Genomic DNA, 18,011 nt, shown 5'->3' on the forward strand with positions numbered 1-18,011 from the left:
AGCATCCTTATACACCAATAACAAACAGAGAGTCAAATCATGAATCAACTCCCATTCACAATTGCTTCAAAGAGAATAAAATACCTAGGAATCCAACTTACAAGGGATGTGAAGGACCTCTTCAAGGAGAACTATAAACCACTGCTCAATGAAATAATAGACGACACAAACAAATGGAAGAACATTCCATGCTCATGGATAGGAAGAATCAATATCATGAAAATGGCCATACTGCCCAAGGTAATTTATAGATTCAGTATAAAGACTCTTAAGATTACTTTGAGCCATTATTTGCATGGTCCAGGATAATCTCCCCACCTTAAGGTCAGTTGATTAACAACCTAATTCCATCAGTAACTTTAATTCTTCTTTGGATGTATGTTAACAGAGTCACAAGTTCCAGGGATTAGGATGTGGAGATCTTTGAAGGAGCCATTTTTGTTGCCTACCATAACATAGTCACCTTGATTCAAGCAGTACTTGATAAATAAAACACTATGCTTCCATTTGCTATCTGATAGTGTGATTTTTGAAATATATACTTGATCTTTGATACATACCCCTTTCCTGTTATACGACTTCCAAAATTCTTATAATCTCCAGGCTGGGCATGGTGGCTCACGCCTGTTATCCCAGCACTTTGGGAGGTCAAGTTGGGTGGATCACCTGAGATCAGGAGCTTGATACCAGCCTGGCCAACATGGCGAAACCCCATTTCCACTAAAAATACAAAAATTAGCCAGCCATGGTAGCAGGCACCTGTAACCCCAGTTACTCCAGAGGCTGAGGCAGGAGAATCACTTGAACCCAGGAGGTGGAGGTTGCAGTGAGCCAAGATGGTGCCACTGTACTCCAGTCTGGGTAATAGAGTGAGATTCCATCTCAAAAAAAAAAAAAAAAAAAAAAAAATCCTTATAATCTCCAATGTTATGTTTGCTTGTATGCTAATGAGTTGACTGATGTCTGGCAGCCCCTAGGTAGTTTCAGGATGGGGGCTGTTCACAAGAAAGACCAATGCCTGATTAGAAGGTTAGGACTTTCAAGCACTGCTCACCTACCCCTTGGGAGAGAAAAGGAAAGAGAGACTGAAGGTTAAATTGATCACCAGTGGCCAGTGGTTTAACCAAGCATGCGTATTTAATGAAGCCTCCATAAGAACCCAAAAGGACAGAATTGGAGGACTTCCTGATAGCTAACTACATTAAGATTCTTGGAAGATGGCTAGTTCCTTCCACATGCCTTGCTTATTATGCATTTTTCTATCTGTATCCTGTGCAATATTCTTTATAACAAACCAGTAAACATCAACTATTTCCCTGAGTTCTGTGAATGACTCTAGCAAATCAAACAAACCCCAGGAGGGGTCATGGAAACCCCGATTTATAGTTCGTCAGTCAGAACCACAACAAAAACAATCTGGGGCTTGAGATTGGCATCAGAAGTAGGAGGCAGTCTGGTGGGGTTGAGTCCTCAACCAGTGTGATCTGACAGTACCTCTAGATAGACAGTATTGGAATTGAATTGGAGGACACCCAGTTGGCGTCCACTGCAGAATCAATGGCTTGTTTGGCGGATGGGGAAAAAAAATCCCACAAATTTGGTCATAGAAATCACTGTATTAATAGTCGTGGAGAAGTTATGTTCATGTCCTTTGCCTGCTTTTTAATGAGGTTGATAATTTTTCTCCTGTACATTTCTTTAAGTTACTTATAGGCACTGGATATTAGACCTTTGTTAGATGCATAGTTTGCAAAATATTTCTCTGTAGATTGTTTACTCTGTTGAGTAATTCTCTGTAGATTCTATAGATTGTTTACTCTGTAGACTCTATAGATTGTTTACTCTGTTTCTTTTGCAGTGCAAAAGAATTAGAATTTAATTAGTTTGAGAATTGAGTTTAATTAGATGCCACTTGTCAATTTTTGCTTTTGTTGTGATTTCTTTTGGTGTTTTTGTTATTAAATCTTTGCCCATTCCTGTGTCTAGAGTGGTATTGCCTAGATTGTCTTCCAGGGTTTTTTTAGTTTTCTCCTTTATATTTGTTTTTAATCCATCTTGAATTGGTTTTTGTGTATGGTGTAAGGAAGGGGTCCAGCTTCAATCTTCTGCATATGGCTAGCCAGTTTATCCCAGCACCATTTATTGAACAGGGACTCTTTTTCCCATTGATTGTTCTTATCAGGTTTGTCAAAGATCAGATGGTCACAGATGTGGGGTTTATTTCTGGGATCTCTATTCTGTTCCATTGATCTATGTGCCTGTTTTTGTACCACTACCATGCTTTGTTACTGTAGTCCTTTAGTATAAATTTGGGTAACGTGATACCTTCAACTTTGTTCTTTTTGCTTAGAGTTGCCCTGGCTATTCAGGCTCTTTTTTGGTTCCATACAAATTTTAACATAGTTTTTTCTAGTTATGTGAAAAATGGCATTGGTAGCTTTATAGGAATAATATTAAATCTGAAAATTGCTTTGGGCAGTATAGCCAGGTTAATGATAATTGATTCTTTCTATCCATGAGCATGGAATTTTGTGTGTATGTGTCTTCTCTGATTTCCTTGAGTGGTGTTTTGTAATTCTCATTGTAGAGATGTATCACCTCCCTGATTACCTGTATTCCTGGGTATTTTATTCTTTTTGTGGCAATTGTGAATGGTATTGCCTTTCTGATTTGGCTCTCAGTTTGACTGCTGTTGTATAGGAATGATAGTGATTTTTGTACATTGATTTTATATCCTGCAACTTTGTTTAATTTATCAGCTGGAGGAGCTTTTGGGCTGAGACTATGGGGTTTTCCAGATATACAACCATGCAAACAGAGGTAGTTTGACTTCCTCCTTTCCTATTTGAATGCTCTTTATTTCTTTCTCTTGCCTGCTTGCTCTGGCTAGGACTTCTGATATTACATTGAATAGGACTGGTGAGAGAGATCATCCTTATCTTTTGCTGGTTTTCAAGGGGAATGCTTCCAGCTTTTGTCCATTCAGTGTGACGTTGGCTGTGGGTTTGTCATAGATGGTTCTTATTATTTTGAGGTAGGTTTCTTCAACACCTAGTTTATTGAGAGTTTTTAACATGAAAAGGTATTGAATTTTATCAAAAGCCTTTTCTGCATCTATTGAGATAATCATGTATTTTTTCTTTTTCATTCTGTTTATGTGATTAATCACATACATTGGTTTGCATATGTTGAAGCAACCTTACATCCATGGATGAAGCCTACTTGATTATGGTGGATTCGCATTTTGACGTGCTGCTGGATTTAGTTTTCAATAATTTTGTTGTGGATTTTTGCATTGATGTTCATCAAGGATATTGGCCTGTAGTTTTCTTTTTTGTTATATCTCTGCTAGCTTTTGCTATCAAGATGATGCTTACCTTATTAAATGAGTTGGGGAGGAGTTCCTCCTCCTCAATTTTTTGGAAAAGTTTCAGTAGGAATGATACCAGTATTCCTTTGAACATTTGGTAGTATTTGGCTATGAATCCATCAGGTCCTCGGCCTTTTTTTTTTTTTTTTTTTTTGCTTGGTAGTCTATTTATTAGTGATTCAATTCCAGACTTGTTATTGGTCTGTTCAGGGAAACAATTTCTTCCTGGCTAAGTCTTGGGAGGGTGTATGTTTTCAGGAATTTATTGATCTCTTCTAGGTTTTCTAGTTAATGTTCATAGAGGTGTTCATATTTTCTGATGATTGTTTTTATTTCTGTGGGGTCAGTGGTACATTGCCTTTATTATTTCTAATTGTGTTTATTTTGACCTGCTATCTTTTCTTCTTTATCAGTCTAGCCAGTGGCCTATCTTATTATTTTTTTCAAAAAAGAAAATCCTAGATTTGTTAATCTTTCAAATGTTTCTTCATGTCTTAATTTTCTTCAGTTCACCTCTGGTTAATGTTATTTATCATTCTGTTAGCTTTGGGTTTAATTTGTTTTTGCCTCTCTAATTCTTTCAGTTGTGAAATTAGGTTGTTAATTTGAGATCTTCCTAACTTCTTAATGTGGGCATTTAGTGCTATGAATTTCCCTCTGAACACTGCCTTAGATGTGTCCCAGAGATTCTGGTATGTTGTATCTTCATTTTCATTGTTTTTCAATAACTTCTTGATTTCTGCCTTAATTTCATTATTTATCCAAATGTAATTTAGGAACATATTTTTAATTTCCATTTAATTGCATGGTTTTGAGGGATTTTCATAGTCTTGACTTCTATTTTTATTGTACTGTAGTCCAAGAGTGTGTTTGGTATGGTTTTTGTTCTTTTACATTTGTTGAGAATTGTTTGATGTCCATTTATGTGGTTGATTTTAGAGTATGTGCCATGCAGTGAATAGAAGAATGTATATGTTGTTGTTTTTTGGTGGAAAGTTCTGTAAAGGTCTATAATATCCATTTGGGCCAATGTTGAGTTTGGGTCATGAATATGTTTGTTAACTTTCTGCCTTGATGATCTGCCTAATACTCAGTGGAGTGTTAAAATCTCCCACTATTATTGTGTGAGAGTCTACATCTCTTTGTAGCTCTCTAAGAAGTTGCTTTATGAATCTGGGTGCTCATGTGTTGGGTGCATATATATTTAGGATAGTTAGGTCTTCCTATGGAATTGAATCATTTACCATTAGGTAATGCCCTTTTTTGTCTTTGTTGATCTTTGTTATTTATTTATTTATTTATTTATTTAAGATGGAGTCTCACTGTGTTGCCCAGGCTGGAGTGCAGTGGTGCAATTTTGGCTCACTGCAACCTCCATCTTCTGGGTTCAAGCAATTCTCCTGTCTGAGCTTCCTGAGTACCTGGGACTACAGGCGCACACCACCAAGCCTGGCTAATTTTTGTATTTTTAGTAGAGATATGGTTTCACCATATTGGTCAGGCTGGTCTTGAACTCTTCACCTTAGGTGATCCACCCACCTCGGCCTCCCAAAGTGCTGGGATGACAGGCATGAGCCACTGCACCCAGCCAATCTTGGTTGTTTTAAAACCTGTTTTGTCTAAAATTAGAATTGCAACCCCTTATTTTTTTGTTCACCATTTTCGTGGTAGCTTTTCCTCCATCCCTTTATTTTGAGCTTATGAGTATCATTACATGTGAGATGGGTCTTTTGAAGACAGCATACACTGGGTCTTGCTTTCTTTTGCAGCTTGACACTCTGTGCTTTTTGAACAGACACTTCTCAAAAGAAGATATACCTGCAGCCAAGAAGCATATTAAAAAAAAAAAACAAAACTCAATATCACTGATCGCTGAGATATGCAAACCAAACCACAAGATATCATTTCACTCCAGTGGTAAAGTCTATTATTAAAAAGTCAAAAAATAACCAATGATTGTCAGGTTGTGGAGAAAACAGACCACTTATACACTGTTGGTCAGAGTGTAAATTAAATCAACCATTGTGGAACACAGTATGGCAATTCCTCAAAGAGCTAAAAGCAGAACTACCATTTGACTCACAATCCCATTACTGGGTATATCCCCAGAGTAATATAAATCATTCTACCATAAAGACCACATGCATGTGAATGTTCATTACAGCAGTATTAACAAAAGCAAAGGCATGGAATCAACCTAAATGTCTATCAATGACAGATTGGATTAAGAAGATGTGGTACATATACACTATGGAATATTATGCAGCCATAAAAAAGAATGAGATAATATCTTTTGCAGGAATAGGGATGAAGCTGGAGGTTATTATTCTTAGCAAACTAATACAAGAACAGAAAACCAAATACTGCATGTTCCTCTGAGTGGGAGCTAAGTGATAAGAAGTCATGAACATGAAGAATGAATAACAGAGACTGGGATCTACTTGAGGGAGAAGGGTGCAAGGGAGGAGAGGAGCACAAAAGATAACTATTTGATACTGGGCTTAATACCTGGGTGATGAAATAATCAGCAACACAAACTCTCATGATATATGTTTACCTATATAAAAAGCCTTCATGTGTACCCCCAAACTTAAAATAAAAGATAAAATAGTTTTAGAATGAGAGCAGAGGGGTATATAAGTTTGTTGTGAAATACCGAGGTCTGTTTCTTATATTACATCATTTTCCTAGTCAATCCACTTAGTGTTACCTAGCTAACATTTTCGTTCTTCATAAAGCAGTGCTATGACCTTCCTGTATGCACTTCTCAAATGTATATTTAATTATTTCTGTCACTTTTTTCCTTCAAACAGAGAGTATACGTTTCAGTAGCAAAACAGCTACCAGTGTGTTAGCCGTAACTGAGTTGCTTGATCATGACACCTCAGGGCAGAGCACTTAGTTTTGGCATCTACAAAATCAACAGATCAAATCTTAGCGCGAATAATGTGCCATGTCTTAAAAGAAATTTTAGGGACTAATTTCCCTTAGTCTCCACATCCTGTATTATTTTTTTCTGGAATGTTAGAAATTATGATGATTTTAATTGGTCCTAGAAATACTTCCCCCGAAAATGACACAAAAACAAACAAAAAAATTTATTGGACCTAAAGAAAGCACAAAATTTTAAATGACGTAGGCTTGCTTACAATATAAAAACAACTAAGCTTGATATGAGTCTGGATTTTGTAGTTTCATTAGTTGGCTGTCAAAGGATAGATTATAGAAAACTACTGTTGGTTTGAAGATGCTCTGCTTTGCTTCCTTAAAAGTAAGTTATTTTGGTTTATTTATCCCATCCTTGGGCTGACCTACTGCCCACCACACTTGACTGAAGAAAGAGTGTCATTTATAGGGCAAAGGAGGAGGACAGAAATCAATATCTGTCTTAAATGTAAATCATCAAATAGATTGTATATAAATGATAAGGAGAAGGTGAAGGATTTTATTAGTTTTAATCATCAGCTTTAAGTAAACAGTGATTTATCTTACAACCTGAAAACTTGATTTTCAATAATTTGAGATGAGATAGGTTGAGAGTAGTACATCTAGGTAAATGCTATTGATTATCTAACTGCTGAATTATTTTCAACTGAACAAAACCCTTTGCTTAACACAATCAGAAAGTATTTTAAATTATTCAGCAGATAGAAACATAAATTTCCCAAAGAATTCCATCAGTGGTTTGCATGAAGCAAATTTGATGAAACAAAATGCATTATTGTATAGTGTTTCTGTTTTTCAGAGATATTAGTTATATTAATAACTTTTAAATTAATTTCACTTCAGAGGTCTTCTGAAGATAACATAAATATTTTACAGATAACAAACTGAAAACACTTTAAAAAGGACTTAAAAGTACAGAAAAAGATAGGTCAGTTGACAGTAGGGATGTTTTCTCTGGATTCTTTAAAAGTATCTAGAACTCTACTCTCAAAGATGAGAGTTCACCTTTGAACTGCTGTGCCCTCAGTGACCCATCTAACATGCATTTATGTGAGGCACTATGAAAGTACAAAGAAAAATAAAAGGCCTTACTTTTAAAAGTTCAGATCATGGAGAGTGGAGAAAGAAAGAGATGAAAACAAACAATCATATTAGAATCTTACCAATACTATAATGAAAAGCGGGGCACAGAGATGAAGTAACTCAGAGAAGCAAATGGTAACATTTTAGGAGTACACAGCTCAAGTTAAAACACACAATGGAAATTACCATGGGAATTCTTTCCATCCACCCCTCAAAAAATAGCTATACCATGTAACTCTGAAAACATTCTGTACCTGTAATTTAGACTAGGTCAGCAGCACGTGGTCTAAAGGTATGATAGTAAGAACTTTCTAAGCCTGTGCTAATTTGATCAGATGAATTCCAACTGATGACATTGAGTGCGCTGCAAAATATATTTTTAATACTGTGATAGGCTCAAAATCAAACAGACATATCTTTTTTAAAAAGTGTTATGAAGTGTAATTTTTCAAAGGTAAATTGTCCGTTGGAATGTGATTATCACGAGCCTCAGACCCTAAACTGAAAGCGGTCATCAAGGAAAACAATAAGCTCCCTTTTACTGAACTCTAGGGAATGAGTGTTTGTAAAATAAAATCAGACAGCACTAACCAACAAATAAAAGGTTTGTATTCTAAATGATATAGTAATATGGGCCTCAAAGCAAAAGGACTGGTTGTTAAGAGTAAATATATAGTAAATATAATAAAAGCTAAAAATGACAAATTTGGACAATCAGACTTTTGATTTTTGTGTGTGTGCTGTACTCTCTCACAACAGAGGAGACTGTGGGCTTAAGTAAAACCTTTGTTAGAATACTGTGCACACTTTACACTACTTTTAATTTTGTTCCATAGTATGTGCAGGTTGTGCACTGCACAACCCTAGAGACACCATTCACTTTGCACAATTCACTTCATAGGATACTTTTCCAGAAGACAGCAGTGAGGTTTCATGTTTCAGCACATCACTGCATTTCAAAAGATGGAAGTAGTGTTTGGAGGAAGGGATGCTTATTTATATTTTGCACACAAGCCCCAAGTTACTCTTCAAAGGAATTTCATAGTATTCGATTAAATGCTACAGGAAATTTTTCCTTTTATTATTTTTGCTTTGATATCAAATTGATAAAAACTTGAAAATAGATTGGAAAATAAAGTGGACAGTTCAGCCTTGACAAGCACACATATCAAAAAAGAGTTTGTCTCAGCACCAAGGGAAATGTGAAAATTGAAACCTCTCCAACCTTTTAATGTGGCATTCACAGAAGAATAATCCAGAGAAAAAATTAAAAAGAAAGAAATAGAGTTAACAATATATATTAGGCAAAAATGTTGCATAAAAATCTTCTGGAAAAGGACACTTCAGAATTTTCTTGTCTTATAAAGACTGTTGCTGAAAAATGCTCAAAATTTTAAAATAGAGTCTATGTTTAAATAATACTATTGTTATATGTATATCATATATAGATGAAACACCATGCAATGTATCTATCTCCTATGACATACTGTAATACACATTATATGGCATATTATAGGCTTTGTAAGAGTCTTCAACAATGAAATTCTTAATAAAACCAGTATTTCTAACACTATTTTTCCTTACAGTATCTTTTGCCTCCAAAGATCCACCTAGTCGCATCCTGTGGAAGAAATGATGTGTGGAGTTTGTGTTGGAAAGCACTGTTTTCATGAAATTCTACATAAAAGAATACAGATTCTATATGAAAAATCTATGTATAAAGTATCTCATCAAATATATTTGGCCATACTTATTTATATTTAAAGAGTTAAACCTAAGAAAATGTAATGAATATAATTAGGAAGAAGGACATTGACTTGAGAGGTGGAAAGAAAACTATTTTTTATTTTAATCCTTTTGGACTCTTAGCCATCTTTGCCATTAGAGGCTGGGTAAAAGAACTTCCACTTAATTAACTGACATTGTTGATCTGAATTAATGACAAGATTCCTAGCACCTGTTTCCAGTTTTCTCCAGGGAGCCAGTTGAGGGGAAAGGGCAGATTGAGAGAGTCTCAGTAGGGTAACTGAATCCAGGAGGTAGGGAAGAGGCTAATTTCTACTATAAGACCTTCATTAGTCATCTGTTGAATGTCAGTTACTGAGCTTGGAATATTGCTTTAGCAAGAGGTGAAAATACCCTTTTTAAAATAAATCTGCTCAAATGTGCATGACTTAAGTTTCCCTTTAACAAGAAACACACTTAAAATTTCAGCTCGTTCAGTCAAGTAGCAATGAAATAAATGTGAAAGCCAGCAGATTTTGGTCTCAAAAAAATCTCATTGTGCAAAAATTAAGAAAGAGGAAAATCAGTGTTGTTTAAAATGTATTTCAAGACTATCAATATGACAGAGCCCAAATTCTGACACTGATTCTCTTTTTCATTCCTTGTAATTAATTCTACTGATGGTAAGGACACATTCTCTTTCTACAGAACTCTAATTTTTTTAATGCCAAAAGACTGATGCTGTACTCACTTGGTGGAATTAAAAATAACTAAAGATCTAAAACATATCTCAATTGCCTTCTGTAACCTAAAAATAATTATTGACTATATCTCAATTAAAAAGCAAAACAATGAGAGAGACAGAAATGGTTTATGTCCTCAAGATCTTCCATAGTAAGTGCTCATTGCCATTTTTTTAAAGCACTACTTATTGGCATAGTAAAGACTGCTTGTGTAAAAGAAGTAATTAAATACAAACTTTTGAGGCATCAATATAGGTTTAGCTGTTTAAAGATTATTTGCCTTTACTACGTATAGTCAAAAAAAAAATTATAACTGTTAAATTGTCCAAGGATATTCCCATCTATAATGCCATAGGGAAAAATATAGTGTTTTCAAAAAGTAAATTAAATTCCAGGAAACATATAAATCATAATAGAATAAGATAATTTACAGTAATTTTAGATATCAGTAGAAATAATTAGTATCAAAGTACTTTATTTTGAGATTGCAATATTTGAATAATTTTTAAATCAAAATGTTAATTTAGTTTTGGCCACTGGCAGTAAAGCAAATTAGATATAACAAATTATTTCATACACAAATAACTAGTATTTACATAAAATTAACATAACAGTTTGCATTCTGTTGCCGATCTGCTTGTAAATGGTAAGGGTAATATAAAAGAGCCTCTTCATTCTTCCCTATAAAATAAGACAGAGAAAATAATAGACTAAATACAAGCTGTGAATTCCTGTGAAGTTCAATTTCTCCTAAGGGCCTATATGGTGCCAATCTGCAGCCGGCTCCTAAAATAAAAATTCCAACATTTAGCTGTGGATCCTGAAAGGGGCCAAAGAAAGGCCATTTTAGTGATAGATACTTCCTGGTCCCTGGTGGAAAAAATGGTAAATAAATTTTGGTGTGAAACATCTTTAAGATAGGCTCCCAGGATTTTTACTGATTAAACAAAGTCATCAAATACCCAAGGGAAAGTCAACATTATTTAGACTAAGCAAATAATATTAAAATCAAATAATATTAAACCTCCACTCCCCCAAAATGAAGATTGAGTGGGACAGCAATGAATGCATTAAATAGCAAATGAGATGCAACTTAAGAGAGAATGAGTTATCTGGAAGATAGAGCAGAGTGACCCAGAAAGTAATACAAAGAATCATTAGATGGAAAAATAAAACGTTTAAGGAGATATGAAGTTGTATTGTATATCTAATCATGGCACCAAAAGAAGAGAAGAGAGAAAATGAGGAGAGGCAAATTTGAACAGAAAATGACATACAAACTGGGCATGGTGGCTCACAACTCTAATTCCAGCACTTGGGGAGACTGAGGTGGAAGGATTGCTTGAGACCAGGAGTTTAAGTCTGGAGTAAGCCATGATCTTGCCACTGCACTCCAATCTGAGTGACAGGGTGAGATCCTGTCTCTTTAGGAAAAAAAAAAAAAAAAGATAATTGAGATTTGTGCGAAAGAACCCATAGATATTGAAGCAAAAGTCAAATTAATAAAATCCATATTAGATAATTCTGTGAAAGTACAGAATACCGAAGCAAAGAAAAGATTTCAGCAAACTCCAGAAAGAAAATACGGATGAATTTCAAACAAACAAACTACAATAAATTAACAGTTGATTTTTCAAGAGTAGTTAGAAGCCACTGGAATAATAGTTTCATTATAAGAAAACAACTGTCTACTTAGAATTCTGTATCCAGGCCAGGCACGGTGGCTCACACCTGTATTCCCAGCACTTTGGGAGGCCAAGGCGGGCAGATCACCTGAGATCAGGAGTCAGAGGCCAGTCTAGCCGACAGTGAAACCCCATCTCTACTAAAAATACAAAAATTAGCTAGGCATGGTGGTAGGCACCTATAATCCCAGCTTCTTGAGAGGCTGAGGTGGGAGAATCGCTAGAACCCAGGAGGCAGAAGTTGCAGGAAGCAGAGACCATGGCAGTGAGTGGAGACCACTCCATCGCACTCCAACCTGGGCAACAAGAGTGAAACTCTTTCTCAGAAAAAAAAAAATAAAAGTGTATCCTGAAAAACATATTTTGAAAAAAGAAAGTTTAAGGCAAACACAAAATTAAAATTAAGAGCTTAGCTTACCAGTATTAACAGATTTAAGAAATTTTTGAATGTTATTCTTGAGGCAGAAATAAAATGATTTCAGAAAAAGATCAGAGATTGAAGTTGAAATATTGAGTGAAGAAATATGTAAGTCTGTAATCTAAACATACCATTGCTGCATAAAATAATAATGACAATGGTTACTAATCTGTAGGATTTTACAACAGTAGAAGGCAGATAAAAACATCAAATGATCATAGCAGGTAAGTTGAGAGACAAGATGATGCTGTTAAAGTGGTCTGAGGTACTTGAACTTTTGGGGAGAGGGCGGTAATAACTTTAGACTTTCTTTAGTTAAAGGCAGTTGTTAAAATTAAAGGCTAACCGATTATTGAAATAATAGAATACAGTATATATATTAAAAAATATATGGGGGGAGTTAAGATTAAAAAATAAAAATCAACATAAAAGTGGCAACAAAAAGTCATAGAAATCAGTAAAACAGAAATAAAATATAACAAATTAGTTGAAAACAATAAATTATAATCAATGTAAATTTGCTATAATAATTACATTTCACAGTAAATCAATAGCTGCAGCTAATGAGCAAATGTGCTAGTTTACAGAAGAATGTCAAGCTAATAAATATGCTAACAGTGATAAAAGAATGAAAGAGAACAGGACATTTCTACAGTGCCAAAGTGGCATCATGACACCACACAGATTAATTTCTGATTACCAGAGGAAAAATGCAACTTTACATAAAAAAGATTAGTCTGTTGCTACCCTAACCAGTAAGTACCTAATGGTAGGACCCCAAAACATTATACGTCTCCTGATATGATGCCATACAAAATTTTAAACATTAGCTCCGATAAATTCTTGCCAAAACTGTTGATCTTCAATTGAATGAAGACTTTATCTGTAGCATCCAGAACATAACAGGCGTATAGGAAGATCACCAGAAAGTAATCTATTCATTCTAGAATGTGGGACAATTGTGCAGGACAACTGTTAATATTTATTCAGCAAATTGGTATCATAGAAAAGATTACTCTAGATTAAAAAGGGTTGTGGGACATACCAGCCTGATTCAGTGGATACTCCTGAAGTGCACAGTGACTTAAACATTTAAAGGAATCAGGGAAATCTGGCTAAGAACTGGATGTGAGGTAATATAGAGGAATTTTTTTTTTTTTTTTTTTGAAACAGAGTTTCACTCTGTTACCCAGGCTGGGGTGCAGAGGCACCATCTCGGGCTCACTGCAACCTCTGCCTCCAGGTTCAAGCCATTCTCCTGCCTCAGCCTCCCGAGTACCTGGGATTACAGGTGCGTGCCATCATGCCCAACTAATTTTTGTATTTTTAGTAGAGATGGGGTTTCATCATGTTGGCCAGGCTGGTCTTGAACTCCTGGCCTCAAGTGATCCACTCACCTCGATCGCCCATGCCTGGGATTACAGGTATGAGCCACCGCGACCTGCCATATTTTATTAAATATATTACATGGATTTTTAGTCCAGGTTCACCAGAGAAATAGAACTCATTAAAGATACAGCTATATCTATATTATCTATATCTGTATGTATATCTATGTCATCTATATCTATATTGAGGTAGAAAAAACAGAGTGAGAAGAAAGAAAACAGAGATTGAGTTTTTTTTAAAGGAACTGTTTTACGTGATTGTAGAGGCTAACAAGTCTGAACTCTGTAGGGCAGGCTGGAAGGCTGAAAATTCTGGAAAGAGTTGAAGTTACAGTCTTGAGTCTGAAATCCGAACGGTAGGCCAGCAGGCTGAAACTCAAGTAAGGTTTCTTTCTCTTCTCTTCTCATTTATTTGAGACAGAGTCTCGTTCTGTTGCCCAGGTTGGAGTGCAATGGCACGATTTCGCTCACTGCAACTTCCGCCTCCTGGATTCAAGCAAATCTCCTGCCTCCCAAGTAGCTGGGATGACAGGCGCCCGCCATCATGCCCAGTTAATTTTTTTGTGTTTTTAATAGAGACAGGGTTTTGCCACATTGGGCAGGTTTGTCTCAAACTCCTAACCTCAGGTGATCCATGCACCTCTGCCTCCCAAAGTGTTGGTTACAGGCATGAGCCACTGCACCCTGCTGCAAGATTTCTATATTGCTGTCTTGAATTTTCTTATTCAGTCTTTGTTCTTAAGACCTTCACTGATTGAATGAGGCACACGCATACTGAGAGGTGATCTGCTTTTACGTAAAGTCAATTGATTGTAAATCAATCACATCTAAAAAATACCTTCACAGTAACATCTAGACTAGTGTTTGACAAAACAACTGTGCACCATAGTTTACCCAAATTGACACAAACAATTAAGCATCACAGGGGTTGTCCTAGTCAACACTACTATACCAAAATACCGTAAACTGGGTGGCTTATGAACAACAGAAATATATTTGCCATAATTCTGGATGCTGAAAGTCTGAGATCAAAGTGCCAGCATGGTTGAATTCTGGTGAGGGCCCTCCTCTGGTTTACAGACTGCCAGCTTCCCACTGCATCCTAACATGGAAGAAAGAGAGTGAGAGAGGCCTCCAAGGACCCTTTTATAGGAGCACTAGTCCCATGCATAAGCACCCCATTCTCATGACCTAATAACTTGCCAAAGACTCTACCTCCTAATACCACTCCATCGAGGGTTAAGAAATTAATGTACGAATTTGGGAGGTACACAAACATTCAGTCCATAACAGGTATAATTTTTTTTTTTTTTTGCATATAAAGAATGTTTTTTGAGATCTACATTAAGGAATTTTGTAGTGGAGTATGCTGTTTGCTATTTTCTTTGAAGTATCCCAGAAAAGTAAGTGATTTTTTAAAAGATTGAATTTTCAGATTGGGTTCATACAAATATATCTATATGGTATTTATAAAAGATACTTCTAAAACATATGGCATGGAAAGGTTTGAAGTAAAGGATTAACAAGATATACTAGGTAAATAATAATCTAAAGAAAGCTGAGTTAACTATCTTAATGTAAGACAAAATAGATTTTAACTTAAAAGCATTATTATATACAGAGTCACATCATGTAAAGGACTTGATTTGGTAATACTATAATAACAATTATAAGCTTATAAGTACCTAATAAAAATAACTTCAAAGTATACAAAGAAAAATTGGAAAGAATTACAAAATGAAATGGACAAATTCTCTATCAAGGAAGGAGATTCCAACACATTTCTTACAGTCACTGATAGATTAATAAGAGCAAAATTAGTAAAGATATGAATAAGATAAGCAAAATTATAAATTTTATTTATTGAATACAGAATTCTCGGTACAAGGAATATATGTCTTATTGTTCCATTCCATTTGATGTTTCTATGAGAGAATTATCATATTTGTTATTTAAGGATACTTTTGGATCTGATACTACTGTTCAAATAGACCATGATTAGATATACTTGAGATCTTAGAATAAAGGTTTAATAATTATTCTATATTAAAATTGATTTTTCAGCTTCCCTCCTAGGAGGTGAGCCTCAAAATCAGGGTCAGTTTATGAAATGGTTTCATATAATGTATTATAACTTTGAAAGAAACACTTCTAGACTTAAAATCATTTTGTTCTGAAGTTACATTTGTAAAACTTCCTTTACTTCAAAATCAGATTATAATATCAGCCCAGGATAAGTGAGCATTGATCATTTGAACCTAAATTTGAATCTCTAAATTATATTGAATCTTAATAAGACTCAAGACTTCACTAATCTTAAGGAACTTATAAAATTACTAAGCATTTTTGGTTTTATATGATTAAATAAATGATTTATATCTGGATTTTGGTAATTAATTTTTTCATCCAATAAGGATCAAAGTAAGTGTTGGAATATTGATAGTGGGAACTATCGTTTCTAATTCTTTCACGTGGTTTAATACGTTTTATTTTCCAGTGAATGGCAATATTGTGATGCATCAGCATGTTTTCCCACAGGAAAAACATTATTTGTGGAATGTCCTTTTCTTCATCTTGATTCCAAAGGTCATTCTGCACTTTAGAAGTGCTAAACATTTCAATTTCATGAAGTGCTAAATATTTAAATTTCATGAAGAAGCTATGTATGTATAAGTTTAGGTGTGCCTGAGTAAATGTATTTGTCTAATTAATAGCATTTTACCTATGAAGAAAAGTCCACTTTAGTATTTTAGGATTTTCCTTGATTATTAAAAAGTATAGATTTCTTACATAATGATTCCAATAAAGACATAGTGTATTTTGTCTATAGACACATAGATTCCTATATATCATTTTTGTCAAAAGCTTTATATTTGCTCTTATTTTTAAATACATAGAGCTTTTTCTTATCTAAATTAGATACTTTCTTAATTTCTAAGGTGGTTAAAAACAAGTATTATTCACTGACTTCTGTTTCAACACTCGGCAGAGTGTAAGAGCTTAAATAAAAGGTTGATGTGTTTTTTTGCCATCACTCAAAGAATATGAAGATATTTCCAGGTGACTCACCTAGAAAAGAAAAACAAAAATTCTATTGCAATCTGTTACTCTTTCTTTTATCAATATTCTACATTTATAAAAATTTGATTTAACTTTTTAATCTAACTTGTGGTGCCATTCACTGTTCTTATGAGTTCAGCATAGCATTTGAATTCAAGAGTTAACACTTGCAAGCATGTTTTTCTTGATGCCAAGAGTATAACTCATAAATTTATCTTCAGAATTATAGCAATTCAGTATACTAAGCCCACCCTTAATGTTCATATTATAAACAACAATAAAGTAATTATTCCTTTCCCTCTTTTTATTTAGTAATGATCTTCTAGCAGCTTAGTAAATTATAAAAATAAAAGAAATCTGTAATCTGGGTTACATTATGCAACCATGTTAAATCACATTTTAATTTAAAAAGGAGCTGTCACTGTGTTTATACAATTGGAAATTGCTACAAAAGAGGGAAAGATGAGCAAGGAGGGGTCACTGTTTGCAACAACTTCTAGATGGAAAGGCAGACATACATAAATCTATGCAATCGCAATCATTAGTAAGTAGCTCACTTAGAAGAAAGAGACATTAATTTGATATAGAGGAACAGAAAAAAAATTATGGAGAGAGGGGTTTCCATTAAAATTTTGGATATCATGCAAAACTAGCTTCAGTGTTACATATCGACATGAGAAATAGAGGAGATCAATGTTTTGGAATATTTCCAGTGAATAGAACTTAGAATTAAGTTGAATATGCTTATTTGTGCCCTTCAAACAGCATCTAACTTTTCTCGGTTTTACTCATAAATCATTCTAATCAAAGTAACATGCTTTATCTAGTAAAATCTCAAGCAGAGGAGTCATTTCTCCTGCTGACATTCTGTTATTTCCCTTAGACTTGGCTAATGATGAGCCAGAGATATATCCTAAAATTTGTTAGCATAATTATAAAAAGTAAGTTTTCACTATCTCACAGCTGTAACTAACTCATTAGTTTCCAAACTTTGAAAATGGGATTTTGACATTTTTTATTTCTAAAAAAAAATCCATATCCTAGTATATCCTAGTATATAATATTTCATATGCCTTTTATATATGTTTCAAATCTTGTGGAAAGAGAATATAACTTTGTTCTATTTGTAATATCTATCATTTTTTACTTTTGTAAAGTTGAGTCTTATAATAGACTAAATTGTGACTAAATGGATCATAGAAATACAAATTATACATCTCTGTTTCCCAGATTGAATGAAGGGGGGATTTGCATGATTTTTGATTAAATATGTTACTTTATATTTCACACATAGAAATCAAAATTTTGAGAATTACATCACAGTAAAATACAAGGCAATCTCTCTCATAATTAAAATTTGATCTGAATTTTCAGAAAGTAAAGAATCTTTAAGAACATGATCATTTTATAGTAGTTCACATATATTATTGTACATTTCTGGGGATGTTATTGGATGCCCTTTTTAAAAAATAAATCATGGATTTTTGGCAATTCCAGTGGAGTAAGCTAAATGATACAGGAATCTCTTCAATCCCCTCCCCTGCTTTTTTTTTTTTTTTTTTTTTTTTTTTTTTTTTTTTTTCTGAGACGGAG

The 18,011-nt window shown here is 34.4% G+C and overlaps 1 long non-coding RNA gene across 5 annotated transcripts in view; it reads right to left on the reverse strand.

Annotated features, from left to right (window-relative positions):
• LOC135970192 (uncharacterized) overlaps positions 1–18,011 on the reverse strand; it is a 631,278-nt gene that overhangs the window by 204,068 nt on the left and 409,199 nt on the right. The gene's annotated exons all lie outside the window — the stretch shown is intronic.

This window comes from Macaca fascicularis, chromosome 3, assembly GCF_037993035.2.
Source record: "Macaca fascicularis isolate 582-1 chromosome 3, T2T-MFA8v1.1".
Lineage (NCBI taxonomy): Eukaryota > Metazoa > Chordata > Mammalia > Primates > Cercopithecidae > Macaca > Macaca fascicularis.